The 21,468-nt window shown below is 39.7% G+C and overlaps 1 pseudogene; it reads right to left on the bottom strand.

Annotated features, from left to right (window-relative positions):
* Positions 1-10,262: 10,262 nt before the first annotated feature.
* Positions 10,263-13,930, bottom strand: LOC133243791 (neuronal membrane glycoprotein M6-b-like; annotated as a pseudogene).
* Between the last annotated feature and the right edge of the window lie 7,538 nt (positions 13,931-21,468).

Below are 21,468 nucleotides of genomic sequence, written 5' to 3'. Positions count from 1 at the left end.
ATCAAGGTTATCGTGATGTCATTGAACAAATTTGGGAGTTTTCCTCTCTCTGCAGTTTTTTGGAAGAGTTTGAGAAGTGTAAGTCTTAACTTTTCTGTAAATGTTTAATAGAATTCACCTGTAAAGGCATGTTGTCCTGGACTTTTGTATGTTGGAATATTTTTGATTAATGTTTCAATTTCAGTACTTGTAATTTGTCTGTTTATATTTTCTAATCCTTCCTGTTTCAGCTTCCTTTGGAAGTTTGTACTTTTCTAAGAATTTGTCCATTTCTTCCATATTGTCTCATGTTACTAGCATATAGTTGTTTGTAGTAGTTTCTTGTGTTCCTTTATATTTCTACAGTATCAGTTCTGATTTATCATTTTTTGTTTCTAATTTTCTTTATTTGAATTATATTCCTTTTTTTCTGAGGAGTCTGGCTAAAGGTTTATGAATTGTATTTATCTTCTCCAAGAACCATTATTTGCTTCTATTTATCTTAGCTATCAGTTCAGTTCAGTTCAGTCGCTCAGTCGTGTCCGACTCTTTGCGACCCCATGAATCACAGCACGCCAGGCCTCCCTGTCTGTCCATCACCAACTCCCAGAGTTCACCCAGACTCACGTCCATTGATTCAGTGATGCCATCCAGCTGTCTCATCCTTTGTCATCCCCTTCTCCTTCTGACCCCAATCCCTGCCAGCATCAGAGTCTTTTCCAGTGAGTCAACTCTTCGCATGAGATGCCAAATACTGGAGTTTCAGCTTTAGCATCATTCCTTCCAAAGAAATCCCAGGGCTGATCTCCTTCAAAATTGACTGCTTGGATCTCCTTGCAGTCCAAGGGACTCTCAAGAGTCTTCCCCACCACCACAGTTCAAAAGCATCAATTCTTCGGCGCGCAGCCTTCTTCACAGTCCAACTCTCACATTCAAACATGACCACTGGAAAAACCATAGCCTTGACTAGATGGACCTTAGTTGGCAAAGTAATGTCTCTGCTTTTGAATATGCTATCTAGGTCGATCTTAGCTATAGTTTCCTTTATTTTTAGTTCACTAACTTCTTCTCTGATTTTATTGTTTCATTCTACTGCTTTTGGATTTTCTTTGTTCTTCCTTCCCTGGCTGCTTTAGATGTAAGGTTAGAATTGTTTATTTGAGATTTTCTTGTTTCTTGAGGCGAGACTGAATTGCTATGAACTTCCCTCTTAGAACTACTTCTGCTGTGTACCATAGGTTTTGAGTCATTGCCGAGTTTGTTTTTGTTTTTTACATTCCTTCTTAGTTATTTTTAATCGCATTTAGTCACATAATTTTCAGTGGCATAGGTTTATAAAAGTTATTTATAACTGACTGGTAACTTAGTCTCATCTTGGGTTTTCTTTTAAAATTGAATATAGGGGAATTAGTTACCACTTCAAGGCTATTTCAGGATACACTAACTATAAACTAATAAGGTACACTGATACCAGTTCTATAAATAGCAAATATGAATGTGACTTAAGCCTATTGGTTCACATTTTTAAAAAGCATCCTCAGTTGTTTAAAGTTAAGTACTTTAAATGGCTTTTTTTGTTTGTTTGTTTGTTTTTAACGGAGCAAGTATCTGTTAACTGTTTTCTTATTTTTGTGTCTTGAAGTGGTTCTTGAAAGTCTACTGTAGACATGATATACAGTCTAACTATTTGGTCTGTTTGGGGATGGGTTTATGTGACCACGTCGAATTCAGAGTCTGATTCAGAATTAAAAATCAAACTGCATTACACAAAGGTTTCAGTAATGAGTTGCATAACCAGTTCCTCAGGTAATACAACTTCAAGAGGTTTCATCATCCTGGTTACCCTCCTTTTTGGCTTTCATTTACACATATCTTACTTTTAAAGAAATAAAATATGTAAAAGTCCATCAAAATTCTGAAAGTTACAGTTTGTATCACATGGAGTGATATTATCTTTGGCATTTTATACTACAAAGTCATTTTTATTACAGACATTTTATTAATTCTTGGTCAAGGCAAGGTAAAGTAGGAAGACTGAGATTCCCAAATGCAAAATTTGAATTATGAGGTATCCAGATGAATGTGCACTGTATGCTCAAAGCCACCTTAAGCTGGGCTGTGATATGCTGCTGTTCAAGGTAGCCCCAGAAGTCTTTGTTGAGAGCAGGCCTTGAGAGCTCAGGATGATTTGTTGAAGATTGGTTCCACATTAGTAATTTTCTTTTCTCTTTGTCCAATTGTGCTGAGATTGAAATCCTGAAGGTTTTGCTGCCATATTCCTATTTTGTTTCAACTATGTTCAGGGGTAATTGGCCAGCACTTTGCAATCACCATGAAGCAGGTCAACCCAGACCACTTTTGAATCAGATCAGATTGTCCAAGGGAACTCAAGAACTTAAATACCTGCAAGTTAAGCTCTACGTGCAGTTCTACAACTTTCTATTGCTGAGTCATTGTGTTTTCATTATTATTTGTGTCTAAGTACTTTTTAATTTCTTCTTTAATTTCTGCTATGATCTGTTGGCTATTTGCCAGCACACTGTTTAGCTTTCATGTGATTGTGGTTTTTATAGGTATCTTTTTTCCTGTAATTGTGATAGCATTGTGTTTGGAAAAGATGCTTGACACAATTTCAGTTCTCTTATTATGAGGCTTGATTTGTGACCCAAGATCTGATCTATCCTGGAATATGTTCAACATGCCCTTGAGAGGAAAGGGCATTCTGGCGTCTTCAGGTGGAACATCCTATAAATATCAGTTAAGTCTAGCTGTTGATTTACTATGTCATTTAAGGCTTCTGTTTCCTTCTTTTCTGTCTGGATGTTTTGTCCATTGGTGTAATGGAAAGTTAAAGTCCCCAACCATTATTTTCTTAATGTCAATTTCCCATTGTATACCTGTGAGCATTTGTGTTATGTATTGAGGTGCATATATATTTATAGAACCATACATATTTATATATAGGAGTATATATATTTATAATTTTTATATCCTTTTCTTGGATTGATCCTTTGATAAGTATGTAGTGTCCTTGTCTCTTGCAATGATCTTTATTTTTAAGTGTATTTTATCTGATAAGAGTATTTCTACTCTTGCTTTCTTTTGATATCCTTTTGCATGTAATATCTATGTCCATCCTTTCACTTTCAGTCTGTGTGTGTCCTAGGTCTGAAGTGTGCTTCTGGTAGAAAGCATATATAGGGACCTTGATTTCATATCTATTTGGCCAGTCTGTGTCTTTTGGAGCATTGATTTTATTTATATTTGAAGTAATTATCAGTAATTAGGTTTTTATTATTATTTTCTTAATTGTTTTGGATTCATTTTTGTGGGTCTTTTTCTTCTCTTGTGTTTCCTGCCTAGAGAATTTCCTTTAGCGTTTGTTTGTAAAGCAGAATTCTCTTAGCTTTTGCTTGTCTGTAAAACTTTTGGTTTCCTCCATCAAATCTGAATGATATCCTTGATGGGTAGAACAATTTGAAAAGTTCAACCCTTTCATCACTTTATAAGTATATCCTGCGATTCCCTTTTGGCCTGCAGAGTTTCTGCTGAAAAATCAGCTGTTATCCTTAGGATGATCCACTTCTATATTTTTGATGATTTTCCATTGCTCCTTTTAATAATTTTTTCTTTGTGTATAATATTTATAAGTTTTATAAAGATGTGTCATCTTGTGTTCCTCCTTGTGTTTATCTGTATGGGACTCTCCATGCTTCTTGCACTTCAGTGACTATTTCCTTTCCCATGTTAAGGAAGTTTTCAACTGTAATCTCTTCAAATATTTACTCAGACTCTTTATTTTTCTCTTCTTACTCTGTGAACCTTATAATTCAAATGTTGGTCCATTTAATGTTGTCCCAGAATCTCTGAAACCATCCTCAATTCTTTTCTTATTCTGTTCTTCAGTCTTATTTCCATTAGTCTACCTTCCCAATCGCTTACTCAATTATTCTTCCTCATTATTCTGTTATTGATTCCTTCTGATGTATTTTTCATTTCAATTATTTTGTTTGTTGTCTGTTCCAAGTCCTTGTTAGACAATTCCTGTGAATTTCTCAATCCTTGCCTCCATTGTATTCCCATTCTATTTAGTATCATCTTCACTACCATTACTCTAAATTCTCTTTCAGGTAGACTGCCTATTTCTTCTTCACTCTTTTCATATTGTAAGTTTGCTCATTCACCTGTAACGTATCTTGTTGTCCTCATCTTATTTTTGTTGATGGATGGGGCTGTGTCCCTGTTTTGCTGGTTATTTGGTCTGTGAAATCCAGCACCAGAGTTTACAAGTTGGGTGGAGCTAAGTCTTGGTGCTGAAATGGGGAGCTCTGGGATACCACATCCCAATTAATATTTCCTGGTGTCTGAAGTTCTCTTTTATTCCAATGGTTTGCAGTCAGTGATTCCACTACAGGGGCTCAGACTCAGCCCCTGGACTGAAACCAAAACCCCACAAACTGTATAGCCAAGATAAAGAGTGACATACTAAAAGGAACAGAATAACAAAGAATAAACATTAAATCAGAAAAAATTTTAAATGTATTAGAGAAAATGAAACAACAGCAAGAAAACCAAAATCATAAAGCGAAAATGCAAAGAAAAAAAAAGAATGCCAATAAAGACCCTGGCAAGGGATGGGAGGGGTGGGAATCCCATTCAGGACCTGTGAATCTGGAAATGGCTTTTGAGGGGAGGTGGGCCTTAGGTTCCTGGATGGAGATTCAACCCAGGAGCAAGCAGTCTCTCAGGGCCCAAGTGGGCATGGAGATCCCTGACACATTTCCCTCCTGTCTCCTGATCCCCAAATCTCTCACCAACCCAGCTAATCCCTGTTCCATGGGTGTGCTCTCCAAGTATGGGAACCCCTCTTCTCCACTCCACCCTGTATATTCTACCTCCTCACCCCAGGGTTCCTTCCATTCCTTCAGGTGCCAAAGGTCCTCCACCAATGCCTGGTAGGTGCCATACTTGTGAGAAAATACAATATCCACATCCTCTTTTCCAACTCCCTCCTGGGAAGTTTTATTAATAATTTGCTTTTGCCACTGTTTTGTGAGTAAGCAACTGTGTTTACATTCTCCGTAAGCTGAATTTATGTTTTTCTATTGCCCTCTTGTTACCCTCACTGGTTTTATTTCTTCCAGTATCAGATATGAGAGTTGGGTGCACAATACGTGGCTTAAATAGGATACTCCCTTTAGAGGGTTCTCCTCCTTTCCAAGAGCACAGTTCCCCACCTAACTGTTTCTCTTTCTTTCACCCCAATTTTATGTAGACCTTTCTTCCAGTCTTGGTTGCAATAAGCTTTCTAACAGTCTGCAAGTAGTTATCATTGAAAATTGCTGCAAAGGTAGATGCATTTTTGATGTTTCATAAGAAGTGGTGAGTTCCATATCCCCCTGCTCTGCCATCTTGATCATGATCGTAGGGGGTTCTTTTTGACTTAAAGTTTGTATTTGTTTGCACTCAGATCTTGTTCTTTTTATCTTTTCTCCCTGCCTTATCCTCATTCCAAAAATAATAAAGTGGCAGCATTTTATCTACTTTTTTGTTTATATGTCTTATACTTATTTCTCATAAACAGTTGCCTTTTATCATTGCAGTCATAGGACTGTCCTCTGGGGATTTCATCCAGTAAGGAATTAAGTACTAAGTTCCAGCGAATAGCAAGGACAGATAAGAAGCCATTTTAAAATGAACATTGCAAAGAAACAGAAGGACAGGGAAGACTGGCCTGCTGCACTATGGGGTCACAGTTAGTGACTGAACAACAACAACATGTAATCTATTATAATTTTTTTCATCACTCCATTTGATCCTGTTGTGTACAAATGAAAGATAATTGATTGACTAGTCCAGTCATATATTTTCTCATTCTCAGGCTTTCATTACAGTAGAGTAAATTGGTTTTGTTTTATTTTGTTTTGTTTTTTTCAGTTTGTCTAAGTTTTCAAATAAACTAGCCAGTCCCACTGGCACAAATAACAGAACTATACAGAAGAAATGTAAATTTCAAATTACCTCTGGGTCTCTAAGCTCTGGGAATAAAATTGACAACAGTGCAGACACACCTGCTTAAGACTTTACTTGAATTCTTCATGGGAAAACATTTGTCTCACAGGGCTACTGTGGGGAAGAAATGAGGTGACTGAGCTGTGCTTGGTGGGCTTTTGTTCCCACATAAGCATACAGAATCCCAACCCACTGCAGAACATCAGTTTGAGGGGAGGGTCCTGGTGTGACTCAACCGGTGCTCAGGAACAAGTCCAATAAGCAGGGAGATAGGGGCTTCCATACCAAGACTCTGCTGTTGTGCCCCACCTCTGGCTACCTTGGGTCCTGCCATTCCTGTGGGGCACTGCTAACTTTTCTGCTGGGCCCTTTGCTCTTTGCTGGCCCTGCTCCTGGTGGTGTACTGGAGTTCTCCAGCCCCAAAACCCTACTCAGTTTCCTGGAGTCCCCAGTGGGGACCACAGTAGAGGTCCTGAAGACTACTCTGTCTTCTAGAGCTGCTTCTCTCTGTGATGCTTAATATAAGGGGGACTGCATGGGCCACAATGTTAAAACCCCATCCACTTTCAATCACAGGACACCTCATCCATAGGAGTCATACATGTGTCCATTTTGGGGGTTGGACCGTGGTTCAAATTTGAGCAAAAGATGTCATGCTATATCCAGAGTTTCTGCTCTTGAGGACTGAGGTTTTGTCTTCTCTATTTTAAGGGATGCTCACTTTGAAGGATCCTGGCAGGCCTGCCCTACCGGTTCAGAAGACTCTCAGGACACATGTGTAAACTGCAAAAAAGTGATGCAGAAAATAGATCCAGGGAATAATCCCCTTCTCACAATCCTTTCAAATCCTGAAACATGTAAGAATTCTTTGGAAGTCTAGTATATACGTAACACATATATAGAAATATATTCATTTGTGCTTTTTAGTGTATAAATGTATTGTTTTACATATATTTAGTGTATATATCAGAGAAGGCAATGGCACCCCATTCCAGTACTCTTGCCTGGAAAATCCCATGGATGGAGGAGCCTTGAAGGCTGCAGTCCATGGGGTCGCTGAGAGTTAGACACGACTGAGCGACTTCACTTTCACTTTTCACTTTCATGCATTGGAGAAGGAAATGGCAACCCACTCCAGTGTTCTTGCCTGGAGAATCCCAGGGACGGGGGAGCCTGGTTGGCTGCCGTCTATGGGGTCACACAGAGTCGGACACGACTGAAGCCATGCAGCAGCAGCAGCAAAACACTTTCTAATACCATACACGAAAACAAACTCAAAATGGATTAAAGCTATAAATGTAAGACCAGAAACTAGAAAACTCCTAGAGGAAAACACAGGCAAAACACTCTGACATAAATCACAGCAGGATTCTCTATAACCCACCTCCCAGAGTAATGCAAATAAAAGAAAAATAAACAAATGGGACCTAATTAAACTTAAAAGCTTTTGCACAATGAAGGAAACTATATGCAAGGCGAAAAGAGCATTCAAAATGGGAGAAAGTAGCAAACGAAGCAACTAACAAAGAATTCATCTCCAAAATATACAAGCAGTACATGCAGCTCAATAAGAGAAAAATAAATGACCCAATCAAGAAATGGGCCAAAAAACTAAACAGATTTCTCCAAGGTGGACATACAGATGGCTACCAAATATATGAGAAGAGGCTCAACATCATTCAGAGGCTCAACATCATTCATCATCAGAGAAATGCAAATCAAAACCACAATGAAGTACCATCTCATGCTGGTCAGAATGGCTGCTATCAAAAAGTCTACAAACAATAAATGCTGGAGAGGGTGAGGAGAAAAGGGAACCCTCTTACACTGTTGGTGGGCATGAAACCTAGTACAGCCACTATGGAGAACAGTATGGAGATTCCTTAAAAAACTGGAAATAGAACTGCCATATGAACCCCCAATTCCACTGCTGGGCATACACACCAGAGAAACCAGAATTGAAAGAGACACATGTACCCCAATGTTCATCGCGACACTGTTTACAATAGCTAGGACTTGGAAGCAACCTAGATGTCCATGGGCAGATGAACGGATAAGAATGCTGTGGTACATATACACAATGGAATCAATGACCCTATGTGTGAGATAACAAAAGAGACAAAGATATAAATAACAGACTTTTGGACTCTACGGGAGAAGGCAAGGGTGGGATGATTAAGAGAATAGCATTGAAACAGGTATACTACCATATGTGAAATAGATGACCAGTCCAAGTTCAATACACTCAAAGGCAGTGCACTGGGATAATTCTGAGGGATGGGATGGGATGGGGAGGGAGGTAGGAGGGGTTTCAGGATGGGGAACACATGTACACCCATGGCTGATTCATGTCGGTGTATGGAAAAAAGCACTACAATGTAAAGTAATTAGCCTCCAATTAAAATGTAAATAATTTTTTTTTAAACGTGCAAAATAGTTTCCAGGAATGTTCTGTAAAACAAAATCCAGATTAAAACAGTTCTCTTCCATTTCATTTTGAGCATTTGTTTCATTAAAGTTTGTTAACACGTATTGAAAAAATAATGGAAAATACAGATATTCCAAAGTTTAACTTCTTCACTTAAAGATACTGCTCAAAGTGTAAGGTGAAGAAAATTGTTTTTCAGTAACTTCTTGCCAATATCAGTAAATAACTGAATTCTTTCCACAAGGTGGAATTAGCCATATCAATGGCACCCCACTCCAGTACTCTTGCCTGGAAAATCCCATGGATGGAGGAGCCTGGTAGGCTGCAGTCCATGGAGTTGCTAAGAGTCAAACATGATAGAGCGACTTGACTTTCACTTTTCACTTTCATGCATTGGAGAGGTAAATGGCAACCCACTCCAGTGTTCTTGCCTGGAGAATCCCAGGGATGGGGAGACTGGTGTGCTGCCATCTGTGGGGTTGCACAGAGTCAGACACAACTGAAGTGACTTAGCAACAGCAGCAGCAACAGCATCATTTTGGAGTTCATGTATGGTAAGTCACGTGAGTAGTCCATGGAAAAAGCAAGAGAGTTCCAGAAAAACATCTATTTCTGCTTTATTGACTATGCCAAAGCCTTTGACTGTGTGGATCACAATAAACTGTGGAAAATTCTGAAAGAGATGGGAATACCAGATCACCTGACCTGCCTCTTGAGAAATTTGTATGGAGGTCAGGAAGCAACAGTTAGAACTGGACATGGAACAACTGACTGGTTCCAAATAGGAAAAGGAGTTCGTCAAGGCTGTATATCGTCACCCTGCTTAATTAACTTATATGCAGAGTATATCATGAGAAATGCTGGACTGGAAGAAACACAAGCTGGAATCAAGATTGCCGGGAGAAATATCAATAACTTCAGATATGCAGATGACACCACCCCTATGGCAGAAAGTGAAGAGGAATTAAAAAGCCTCTTGATGAAAGTGAAAGTGGAGAGTGAAAAAGTTGGCTTAAAGCTCAACATTCAGAAAACGAAGATCATGGTGTCTGGTCCCATCACTTAATGGGAAATAGATGGGGAAACGGTGGAAACAGTGTCAGACTCTATTTTGGGGGGCTCCAAAATCACTGCAGATGGTGACTGCAGCCATGAAATTAAAAGATGCTTACTCCTTGGAAGGAAAGTTATGACCAACCTAGATAGCGTATGCAAAAGCAGAGACATTACTTTGCCAACAAAGGTTCATCTAGTCAGGCTATGGTTTTTCCTGTGGTCATGTATGGATGTGAGAGTTGGACTGTGAAGAAGGCTGAGCACAGAAGAATTGATGCCTTTGAACTGTGGTGTTGGAGAAGACTCTTGAGAGTCCCTTGGACTGCAAGGAGATCCAAGCAGTCCATTCTGAAGGAGATCAGCCCTGGGATTTCTTTGGAAGGAATGATGCTAGGGCTGAAACTCCAGTACTTTGGCCACCTCATGCGAAGAGTTGACTCATTAGAAAAGTCTCTGATGCTGGGAGGGATTGGGGGCAGGAGGAGAAGCAGACGACACAGGATGAGCTGGCTGGATGGCATCACTGACTCGATGGACGTGAGTCTGGGTGAACTCCGGGAGTTAGTGATGGACAGGGAGGCCTGGCGTGCTGTGATTCATGGGGTCACAAAGAGTTGGACACAACTGAGCAACTGAACTGAACTGAACTGAACTGAAAGCAATTTATAAACTACTGTAACAAAACTTCAGAAGCCTAAGTTCTGGGGTCAGTCCTTTAATCTTGAGTCAGTGATGCTTCATGCTACAGAGTACTGTTCTCTAAAGCTCCTTATTGGCCTTATGCAACTTAGAACTTAGTGCAGCAATCTTCCAGACTCTTAAACTTCAATACCACATAGTTATATGTGATAGCCATCATGTAGATCACCTGGTGGAAGATAACAGAACATGCCAGTAAGACACAGACAATGCTGGCCACTTCCCTGATACTTCAGACTTGGGTGGGATGGTGCCAGGTCAGAGCCTAGCGTGTATCATTTTTCACATTTATAGTCACAACAGAAATAAGGGCTAACTGCAACATGTACTAGCCCTAGTAAATACATATTCCAATGGTGATACCCTCTCTTCTTCCCACCAGAATCCAAATCTCATCACCTACCATAGATGCCAAGACCAGCACCTTGTTTTCTGGAAGCTAGACATGGGATAAGTTTACACAAGGGCATCTGAACCAAAGCTGAGTCCCTGATGTGTTGGCTGGAAGGGAAATCTGTTGGACAGTGCCTGCAGGGAAGTGGGCCAGAACTCACCAGGGCAATGACAGTGGTGCCAGCTCTGGCACAGGCCACCATGAACAGGTGATAGAACATGTAAATCTAGGAGAGAACCAGGCACCAAGGTGAGCATTCTGTGGGGGAGTAATGGCCTCCCCTATTCTGGGCGCACTCCCTTTTCTGTACAGCTGATTTCTGAAGACCAGGCACATGCTGGGCTTACCTGGGGAGCTTTCAGAACTTGGCAAGAGGCTGTACCCCAGGCCAATACCCCAGACCTGGGGCTGCTCCCCATGTTCAGAATATTATACTGCTCCTGCATGCATGCTACCTGTGGCCCAGATCATGGATGTACACACCAAGAGGCAGGTAGGTGGTGAGCCCTGATTATTGCAGTTGCTCCTTGCTTCCAAAACCATATCAGGATCCTCTTAAATGCAAGCTCCCACAAGTGCATTTGAGAATCTGCTTTTATAAACAGTCATAAGCCATTGCCTGAAGACTATTCCAGGGCAGAGAGATTTTAAGCCATAGTGGATTTATTGCCCACTAGGGTCAGAATTTATTGCCCATTAAGAATGACCAAGCAAAACCAGCAACTCAGTCTGGAAATAAAAGATTAAGTGACAGCACATAAAAATTTGATTGTACACAAATTGCAGGCAGTCTTCTCTATGAAAATTTACTTTGGTCCTGTGTGACAAACATTCTATTTGAAAAACTATCTGAAGATGAAAGAGAATAATTGAGATATATTCAGACTTGTCTTGATTGGGATTACTTTCCAATTATCACCAAAGAGAAAGCTGTCTCATGGCACAAAACCTTCACTCACTGGGTTTAGCTGTGAGACAGGACTGTTGTCTAGGTGGAAAATGGTGGCTCAGAGCCCTCTTGTGGTCTTTCTCCCCAGAAGCACCCTTTGCCTCAGCCTGAAGTGCCCAGGAGTTGTCTAGGACCTGCTGGGGGAATGGGGCCTACCTCTCTGGTGTTGCAGATGTTTTCCAGGGCTGAGCCACATATTCATCCTGGGAAAGCATTCGAAGGGATGATTCCTAGAAAGTGAGTCCCAGCAGAAGGATAATAATTAGCACAAAATCTAGTGCCCCTGTTAGCACTGGGGCCTCCTCTTTCAATGGAAATTACAGCACAATCATATGAAATACTCTTCATCAACAATTGGTGTATCTGCCCTCTGTAGAAGAAATTTTTTGGAATAATAAAAAGTTTTATTTGGACAACAAGACCAAGTTTCATCAAGACCAAAAGAGGAAACAAATTGACTTCCTCCCCAACCTCCACTCCCCCAAAATTTTATGCTTTTTTTCAGTGACCAAGTGTAAAAACAGGTTATCAAAGCTAGGTTTTCTCTACACTGAATTTATGAACTATTAATTACAAATAGTTAAACAACTGCAGGATGACCTCTGCCTATAAAACTCCTCTTCATATCACCATTATGTCATACTGAGTTCAAATATATTTCCACATGAATGTCTTGGTCTGTGATCTTCCAAATCAAAGAGGGGATTTGATGTTTTTATTAGTCCTCATGAGATAACTACCAAAATTGAGAATTTAAACTCAGAAACTATCATGAAAATTTGACAGCATAGTTTATGAATCACAAATTTTTGTATTTGTATTTTGTACCTATTTGTTTTTAAATGCAGAAATGCATTTTATTATATTTAATATTTTAAATACATTAAAAATAGAAATATTTTGGACTTTAAGTCCAACTGGAAATCTTTTCCAAAGAAAACCCATGTGGAGTATATAGCTGGTCTCTCAGTGTAATTCACAGTGGCAACTGCCCATTAGGCTGCCATTATTTTCTCCCTGCAACCTAAAGATAATAGGGTATGTTTCATGAATAAGTGTGTGCTTAACTATTAAACATAGCTTAAATTACACTTTTGTCAGGAGATAAGGAAGAAAAGATTAAAATGTACAATCCATAGTCCTTCCCATCTTTTATCATAGGCCAAAAATAACTTTAATTTTTCAGTAAAATGAGAAATGATAAGTCTCCAGACTGTGATTTAATAAATGGACAAATATGGAAGATTTAAATCAGTTACTGAAGACCAAAAGTTGTAGTGAAAAAAGATTCACTAATATTTAAGAACTAGGAAAATGATAAATGTCTGGAAATTCTTTTAAGAAAATTTCAACATTAAAATGTAGAATTTTTTTTTAATCCCTCATAAAGAACAGTGTTGTTGAACCTTGATCTCTATGAGAAGAGACTGCTCCAACTTGCATTTTTCAATAATCTCCTTATTATGCTATAAAATAAGATGATAAAGATAAGCCACCTGGGAAAAACAAGAATCAAAATGAGAACAATCACATCTCTCCAGAAAAACTCTGAAAGAATATTTATTTCCACTTCAACTTTAATTAAAATCTCTTTTCCCCCTTGTTTCTGACTCAGAAGCAAAGTGGAATCTGTAGAGATGGACAAGAGGTACCCTGGCTCTTTCTGTGTCTTGTAAAAATGAATCAATCTTAGCTGCCTATGGTGAGGATTCCACTCATTAGAAAATATATTTGAAGACATTTCCAACAGATGACATTGATAGAGTACTTTCTGAAGAGTTTAAAATGCAGCTGGATTTTATGTTGTGTTTTATAGTATAAATGATGTTAAAGCAATTAAAGACATGAGTTGAACAGTTAGGATAATCTAACTAAGTGGTTTATGCAGTGTGTGCCAAATTGGTTTAGATGGAAAGTTGAATGATATAAAAATGGGAAAATCAATGGAAAATACACAATTCTTTTAGTGCCTATCCATGTCTTTTATAAAGTATTTTTTGTCACAAAATGTTTTTACCAAATACTTTGAAATTTGAAAATATAACATTTTGAATGACATTCTTTAGGAAGTAGAAGTCTGATATTTCCATCTAGAAAATAGAGCATATTGAGGGAAAGAGTATAAAATCTTCCAATAGAATGAATGCAACATGTTCAGACACTTAGGTGCTCCTGCAATAACTAAGGCCCAAACATACGCACAGAGGATACCAATGAATCAGGGGATTGCACAAGAATTACCATATTGCCTGATGTCCACACAGATCTGCTCCACCCCTGCTGTCCCATTGGTCTGGGAGGACTTGATGACTTCACAGGTGGACCATATGTTTTAGAACATAAACACTGGCACTACCAAGAAACCAAACACACCTAGCCAGGCCACCCCCAATACATAGATGAGGAAGACAAGTTAGGACAAGAAGGAAAAAAAAAAAATTGTCGTTAACCAGGGCAAAGAACAGCCCCCAAAAGGAATAATAGGGCATTTCTCCCAATACTGAAACTGTGGGAACCAGTCAGAACACTGATTGGACCACAGTATCTCCAAAGCTGGTGCCAAATAGGGAGAGTAGGAGAATCAAGCCAGTTAAAGGAGCTTTTCAAGTCCTTCTCTTAGTTAAGTAGGATATAAGGCCTAAGAGGTGATCTATCTTGTATAAGGTCACCGAGCTAGTGAAAGTGTCTCCCATATTGTACTTGCATTTACATTCTCAGAATATATACCCACAGAGTGCATGGGTGAGGCCTTGGAGTTCGGTTAAGTTTGGCCATTTTTTTCTAACTGGAAAGACCCAAAGCTGGATCATGTGAGGTTCACCTTGCAACCAGGCTCAGTTTGCCTCCTTTTGGTCACCTAAGAAAACTGTAGAAGCAACTCACTTTGTTTTTATTTCAAGAACACAAGTTTTCCAAACTTTGTGAATTATTTAAAATACCAAAACAGATTTCAGTAGTTTCTTTTAAAAATAATTTTATTTATTTATTTTGGCTGTGCTGGGTCCTTGGTGCTGCATAGCCTTTTCTCTAGATGTAGCCTTTTCTTTCTAGGTGTGGTGCTCAAGCTTCTCATCACCATGGCTTTTCCTTTTGCAAAGCATGGGCTCTAGAGCACCGGCTCAAGAGTTGTGGTGCGTGGACTTAGTTGCCTCAAGGCTGTGGGATCTTCCTGAATCAGGGATTGAACCTTTGTCTCCTTCATTGCCAGGTGGGTTCTTTACCACCGAAACACCAGGGAATCCCAGCTTTCAGCAGTTTTATAGTTTGTTCCTCCGCAGTAATTATAATTGGGCTACTCGTGTAGGATTTCTTTTCCTTCCCCTTCAAAACAAAACTACTTTCTTTCTAATTAGACACATACACTTAGAAAATGTCTGATAGTTCTTTGGTGGACCTCCCTTCCTGCAGTAGTTAGAGTTCCCTAGCACATTCATGCTCTTGCCTGGAAAATCCCATGGATGGAGGAGCCTGGTAGGCTGAAGTCCAAGGGTTGCTAAGAACTGGACATGACTGAGCGACTTCATTTTCACTTTTCACTTACATGCATTGGAGAAGGAAATGGCAACCCACTCCAGTGTTCTTGACTGGAGAATCCGACAGATGGTGGAGCCTGGTGGCCTGCCATCTATGGGGTTGCACAGGGTTGGACACGACTGAGGGGACTTAGCATCAACATCAGCAGCAGCAGGGCATTCATATCTCCTTACCCAGATGAGCAGGGTAGGGGTGGGGACAGTGAGGAATTCTGATGGGCAGTTCTGTTCTACCTGATGGGCAGAGTTATAGTCTTTTCTAGGTCAAACAAGTTAGAGTTCTCAGCATGTTGCTCCAGCTCTCATCATTCACCTAAGTCTTCCTACCATGCTGCAGTGAAAGCCCATTCAATATCCATTTGATATATCAACGAAAGCACTGTGTTCAAGACACAGGTAAACCATTGAAGAAAATAGTGAAGATAATACAACTCTTCCGCAAACAACAGTGGCTTTTAAAGTTTCTAGAATAGACCTTTTCTTAAATAGACCAAAAAATATAGAAGGGATAAAAGCAGTCTATGTGGAATGGAGGATAGTCTTCCAGCCTGTTCTCTGGTACAGAAGCTCCATATTTCCTCACCACACAATCCCCATAAGAACTGCTCCAAATATGCCCACGTGGCCTCCCACCTGGCTTAGAGTGAAGCACCCACTGCCTTTGCACTGGCTTCTTGTACTAACTAGCAAACCCTGAATGATAAGGCAACAGCTCAAATATTCAAGTATCTAAAATGTTCAACATCAGGTAGTTGCTGATTTGCATCTATGCCACTGCAGAAATTAATCCATTTCACTTTTACAATTTCATGAGTAGAAGTTAGCAGGGATAAACTGTTGTCTAAAAGTTTCCAGGAAGATTTTTTTTGTTTGTTTTTATTATTATGTACTCTTCACTTTTTTAGAAAAAGTCAGCTCCTCCTTGCCACACACACAAAAACACAGATTCCTTCTAATTGAATAGTAGTCACTTACTTGTCTTTTTAAAGAATGGCTAAATCCCCAAAGCCTTATATTAATTCATTCCATTGTTCTTTGAACTTAACCTTAAAAAGCCAAAATGAACTCAGGATCCGTTTGTTGTTCTGGGATTGAAAATTCTCAAATCAGTAAAGAAGTGGTAGAAATGAGGATGGTATTTCATCTCCATAAATACTTCTAAATAACATACTTTTTTCAAATGACAGTCTCATGAGGACTCTTATTTGTCCTTTGGAAGGTTTTGTGTCCAAGTCTATACTAGTATATATGTTTGTATGTCCTTGCATTTTTCACTTTTTCCCTCCTCAAATATATTGCCTAACCCAGAGACTTAGCATTCTTCCCTTTCTCTCACCTCACACTGAAGTATAGAGCCATAAAGAGTCCATCTTTCCCAGTGTTTGAATTTGTGTTCCTCTACCCCCATCCCTGAAGCCTAGTTCAGATCTCCAAAATAGTTTACTACCAGTTGTGCCACAGCTTCTTGAATAAATGTAGCTGTGTGCCAACAACACTTAAATTTACTTTGTATGGTTTTCTCATGATTAGGCAGTCTTCATCTCCATTACCCCTGTGAAATATTTTCAAATATAAGCAACATTGTTTGCTCATAAGCTGCAAAAAATAAACAAATGGGTACTAGAATAGATTTCATGTAAAGATTATAATTTCTTAGTGCCTGCTTTAGCTCATATACTTGTTGATGACAGAGGTCTAAATTTAAATCCTTGCACTGCCACTGATGAAATAAGTGCTAGAAGGCAATGGCACCCCACTCCAGTACTCTTGCCTGGAAAATCCCATGGATGGAGGAGCCTGGTAGGCTGCAGTCCATGGGGTCACTAAGTCGGACACGACTGAGCGACTTCATTTTCACTTTTCACTTTCATGCATTGGAGAAGGAGATGGCAACCCACTCCAGTGTTCTTGCCTGGAGAATCCCAGGGACAGTGGAGCCTGATGGGCTGCCATCTATGCGGTCGCACAGAGTCGGACATGACTGAAGCGACTTAGCAGCAGCAGCAGCTTGCTGTAATAGGTGCTTGATAAATACCTCCAGAAGCTTTGTGACAATTTCTCATAGTGTATAGAAGTCTTTATAGCCATAAAAGTCATATTCAAATTTGTCCGTACTTAAAACCAAAGGAGAGGAGTGAGAGTTATGAAAGTTATTTTTAATAGGAACTTGACAGAGATCAAATTGCCAACATCCGCTGAATCATAGAAAAAGCAAGAGAGTTCCAGAAAAACATCTATCTCCGCTTTATTGACTATGCCAAAGCCTTTGACTGTGTGGATCACAATAAACTGTGGGAAATTCTAAAAGAGATGGGAATACTAGACCACCTGATCTGCCTCTTGAGAAATCTGTATGCAGGTCAGGAAGCAACAGTTAGAACTGGACATGGAACAGACTGGTTCCAAATAGGAAAAGGAGTACTTCAAGGCTGTATATCATCACCCTGCTTATTTAACTTTTATGCAGAGTACATCATGAGAAACACTGGACTGGAAGAAGCAAAAGTTGGAATCAAGATTGCCGGGAGAAATATCAATAACTTCATTATGCAGATGACACTACCCTTATGGCTGAAAGTGAAGGGGAACTAAAAAGCCTCTTGATGAAAGTGAAAGAGGAGAGTGAAAAAGTTGGCTTAAAGCTCAACATTCAGAAAATGAAGATCATGGCATCCGGTCCCATCACTTCATGGGAAATACAAGAGGAAACAGTGGAAACAGTGTCAGACTTTATTTTTGGGGCTCCAAAATCACTACAGATGGTGACTGCAGCCATGAAATTAAAAGATGCTTACTCCTTGGAAGGAAAGTTATGACCAACCTAGATAGCATATTGAAAAGCAGAGACATTACTTTGCCAACAAAGGTCTGGCTAGTCAAGGCTATGGTTTTTCCAGTAGTCATGTATGGATGAGAGAGTTGGACTGTGAAGAAGGCTGAGCACTGAAGAATTGATGGTTTTGAACTGTGGTGTTGGAGAAGACTCTTGAGAGTCCCTTGGACTGCAAGGAGATCCAAGCAGTCCATTCTGAAGGAGATCAGCCCTGGGATTTCTTTGGAAGGAATGATGCTAGGGCTGAAACTCCAGTACTTTGGCCACCTCATGCGAAGAGTTGACTCATTGGAAAAAACTCTGATGCTAGGAGGGATTGTGGGTAGGAGGAGAAGGGGACGACAGAGGATGAGATGGCTGGATGGCATCACTGACTCGATGGACGTGAGTCTGGGTGAACTCCGGGAGTTAGTGATGGACAGGGAGGCCTGGTGTGCTGTGATTCATGGGGTCACAAAGAGTTGGACACAACTGAGCGACTGAACTGAACTGAACTGACATTTCAAAAAATCTTCAATAATTTTATTATCTGTACATTGATAATTGAAATAATTAAATGCTGCCAGTCATTGATTTTAATTTATCCTTAATAATATGCTGAGGCTTTCTTCATGTTCCTGACTTTTAATTGGAATGAACATTACCTGTATCATAGACTATCCATGCACTGTCAGTCAGCTTTTACCAAATCTTCAATACATAGAAACACAGAGCTGTGGCTTTGGCTGGCTGTCAGTCACTGGGGATCTATACTCACCATCCCACTGATTCACCCAGCACAGGCAGTTTTTTAAACTCCCTGTACATTTCTTTCACTGAGCTTATGGTCTAGAAGCCTTCTGCCAGCAGCATGATCCCATACAAGAAGAAACAGGATGCACTTCCATAGATGACATAATTGTATCAGTTGTATTCTGTGAAAAGAAGATTCTAAGTGGTTACATTCATGGCTTGGTGAACAGATGATTTTGGCCTCTTGAGGCAGGCCATGAGGGTGGGTGACATCCTGTGACAGCCAGTCCATGGTGCTGCAGGCAGGCACCCCTATCCAAACCACCAAAACCTGAGCCCTTCTTCCAAGGTGGGCAACCTTTCCAGACAAGGGAGAAGTTTCCTTTGGGCAGGGCCTTGTTTGACTTTTAGTACTTATTAGATGATAGCCATCTACATGTAAAGAAATGTAGACATTGACAAGTCATTTATCCAGGACCCATATTTGATAACATGCAATATTGTCCAGTGATAAAACACTCAACAAATAGAGATTAGAAGGAACCTACCAAGGATAATAAAATCCTTAATAAAAACCCATATCAGACTCATAATAAATGATGAAAATGAAGTAGTTCTTCTATGATGATGATGCTTGCTTTTAACATTTCTATTCAGCATTGCAGTGGAAATCCTATACAGACAAATTAGACAAGAATAAAAAATAAGAAGCTTCTAAGTTAGGAAATCGGAGAAGGCAATGGCACCCCACTCCAGTACTCTTGCCTGGAAAATCCCATGGATGGAGGAGCCTGGTAGGCTGTAGTCCATGGGGTTTCGAAGAGTCGGACACGACTGAGCAACTTCACTTTCACTTTTCACTTTCATGCATTGGAGAAGGAATGGCAACGCACTCCAGTGTTCTTGCCTAGAGAATCCCAAGGACGGGGGAGCCTTGTGGGCTTCCGACTGTGGGGTCGCACAGAGTCGGACACGACTGAAGTGACTTAGCAGCAGCAAGTTAGGAAATAACTAAAATTATCTGTTTTACTTGATATGATCTTATATGTAATTAAACTTTATGATCTCACACACAAATACACAAGCAAAACTGCTAGAATTTAAATTAGTGACGAAGCAGGATGCAAAGACATTACCTAAAAAACAGTTGCATTTCTAAATGCATCACTTATCAATGTAAAAACGAAGTTAAAATTCCAATTACAGTGGTATCCAAAAGATAACTTAAAATGTTTAATATTAACTTAACCAAGCATATAAAAGAGTTATCTGATGAAAACTATAAAATATTTCTGAAAGAAATTGAATAAAATAAATGGAAAGACATCATGTTCATGGACTGAAGTTATAATACTATTAGGCTGTCATTTTTACCCAAAGTGATGTAAACATTTAATATACTCAGTGTGAAATTCTGAATTTTTTTGAAATAGAAAAACACATTCTAAAATTTATTTGGAATCTCAGAGAACCTCCTGGGATAACAGGCAAACAAATCCTGAAAAAAACATGAGCAAAGGCAAAGGGTTCATACTTCCTGATTTCAAAACTGCTACAAAAATACAGTAGTGAAGACTGAAGATTGTTGTTGTTCAGTCTCTAAGCTGTATCTGATTCTTTGTGACTGAGTGAACTGAAGCATACCAGTCTCCCCTGTCCTCCACTATCTCCTGGAGTTTGCTCAAACTCACGTCCATCGAGTCAATGTTGCCATCCAACCATCTCATCCTCTGTCGTCCCCTTCTCCTCCTACCCTCAGTCTTCCCCAGCATCAGGGTCTCTCCCAATGAATTCTTTGCATCAGGTGACCAAAGTATTGGCACTTCCAATGAAGTGGCACTTCCAATGAATATTCAAGTTGATTTCCCTTAGGATTAACTGCTTTGATTTCTTCACAGTCCAAGGGAGTCTCAAGAGTCTTCTCCAATACCACAGTTCAAAAGCATCAATTCTTTGGTGGTCAGCCTTCTCTATGGTCCAACTCTCACATCCATACGTGACTACTGGAAACACAATTGCTTTGACTGTACAGACCTTTGTCTGCAAAATAATATCTCTGCTTTAAATATGCTGCCCAGGTTGGTAATAGCTTTTCTTTCAAGGAGCAAGCATCTTTTAATTTCATAGCTGCAGTCACCATCAGTAAAGTCTGTCACTGTTTCCATTGTTTACATTTATTTTCCATGAGGTGATGGGACCAGATGCCATGATCTTAGCTTTCTGAATGTTGGGTTTTAAGCCAAATTTTTCACTCTTTTCTTTCCCTTCATCAAGAGGCTGTTTAGTTCTGCTTCACTTTCTGCCACAAGGGTGGTGTCATCTGCATATCTGAAGTTATTGATATTTCTCCCGGCAATCTTAATTCCAGCTTGTGCTTCATCCAGCCTGGCATTTTGCTTGATGTACTCTGCATATAAGTTAAATAAGCAGGGTGACAATATACAACCTTGATGTATTCCTTTCCCTATTTGGAACCAGTCTGCTGTTCCATGTCCAATTCTAACTGTTGGTTCTTGACCTGCATACAGGAGGCAGGCAAGATGGTCTGGAATGCCAATTGCTTTAAAATTTTTCCACATTTTGTTGTGATCCACACAGTCAAAGGTTTTGGCATAGTCAATAAAGCAGAAGTAAATGTTCTTCTGGAACTCTCTTACTTTTTCGATGATCCAACAGATGTTGGCAATTTGATCTCTAGTTCCTCTGCCTTTTCTAAATCCATTTTAAACGTCTGGAAGTTCACAGTTCACATACTGTTGAAGCCTGGCTTGGAGAATATTGAGCATTACTTCGCTAGCGTGTGAAATGGGTGCAATTGCACGGTAGTTTGAACATTCTTTGGGACTATCTTTC

The sequence above is a fragment of the Bos javanicus genome, chromosome Y, assembly GCF_032452875.1.
Source record: "Bos javanicus breed banteng chromosome Y, ARS-OSU_banteng_1.0, whole genome shotgun sequence".
Lineage (NCBI taxonomy): Eukaryota > Metazoa > Chordata > Mammalia > Artiodactyla > Bovidae > Bos > Bos javanicus.
This window is presented reverse-complemented; position numbering and strand designations above follow the sequence as displayed.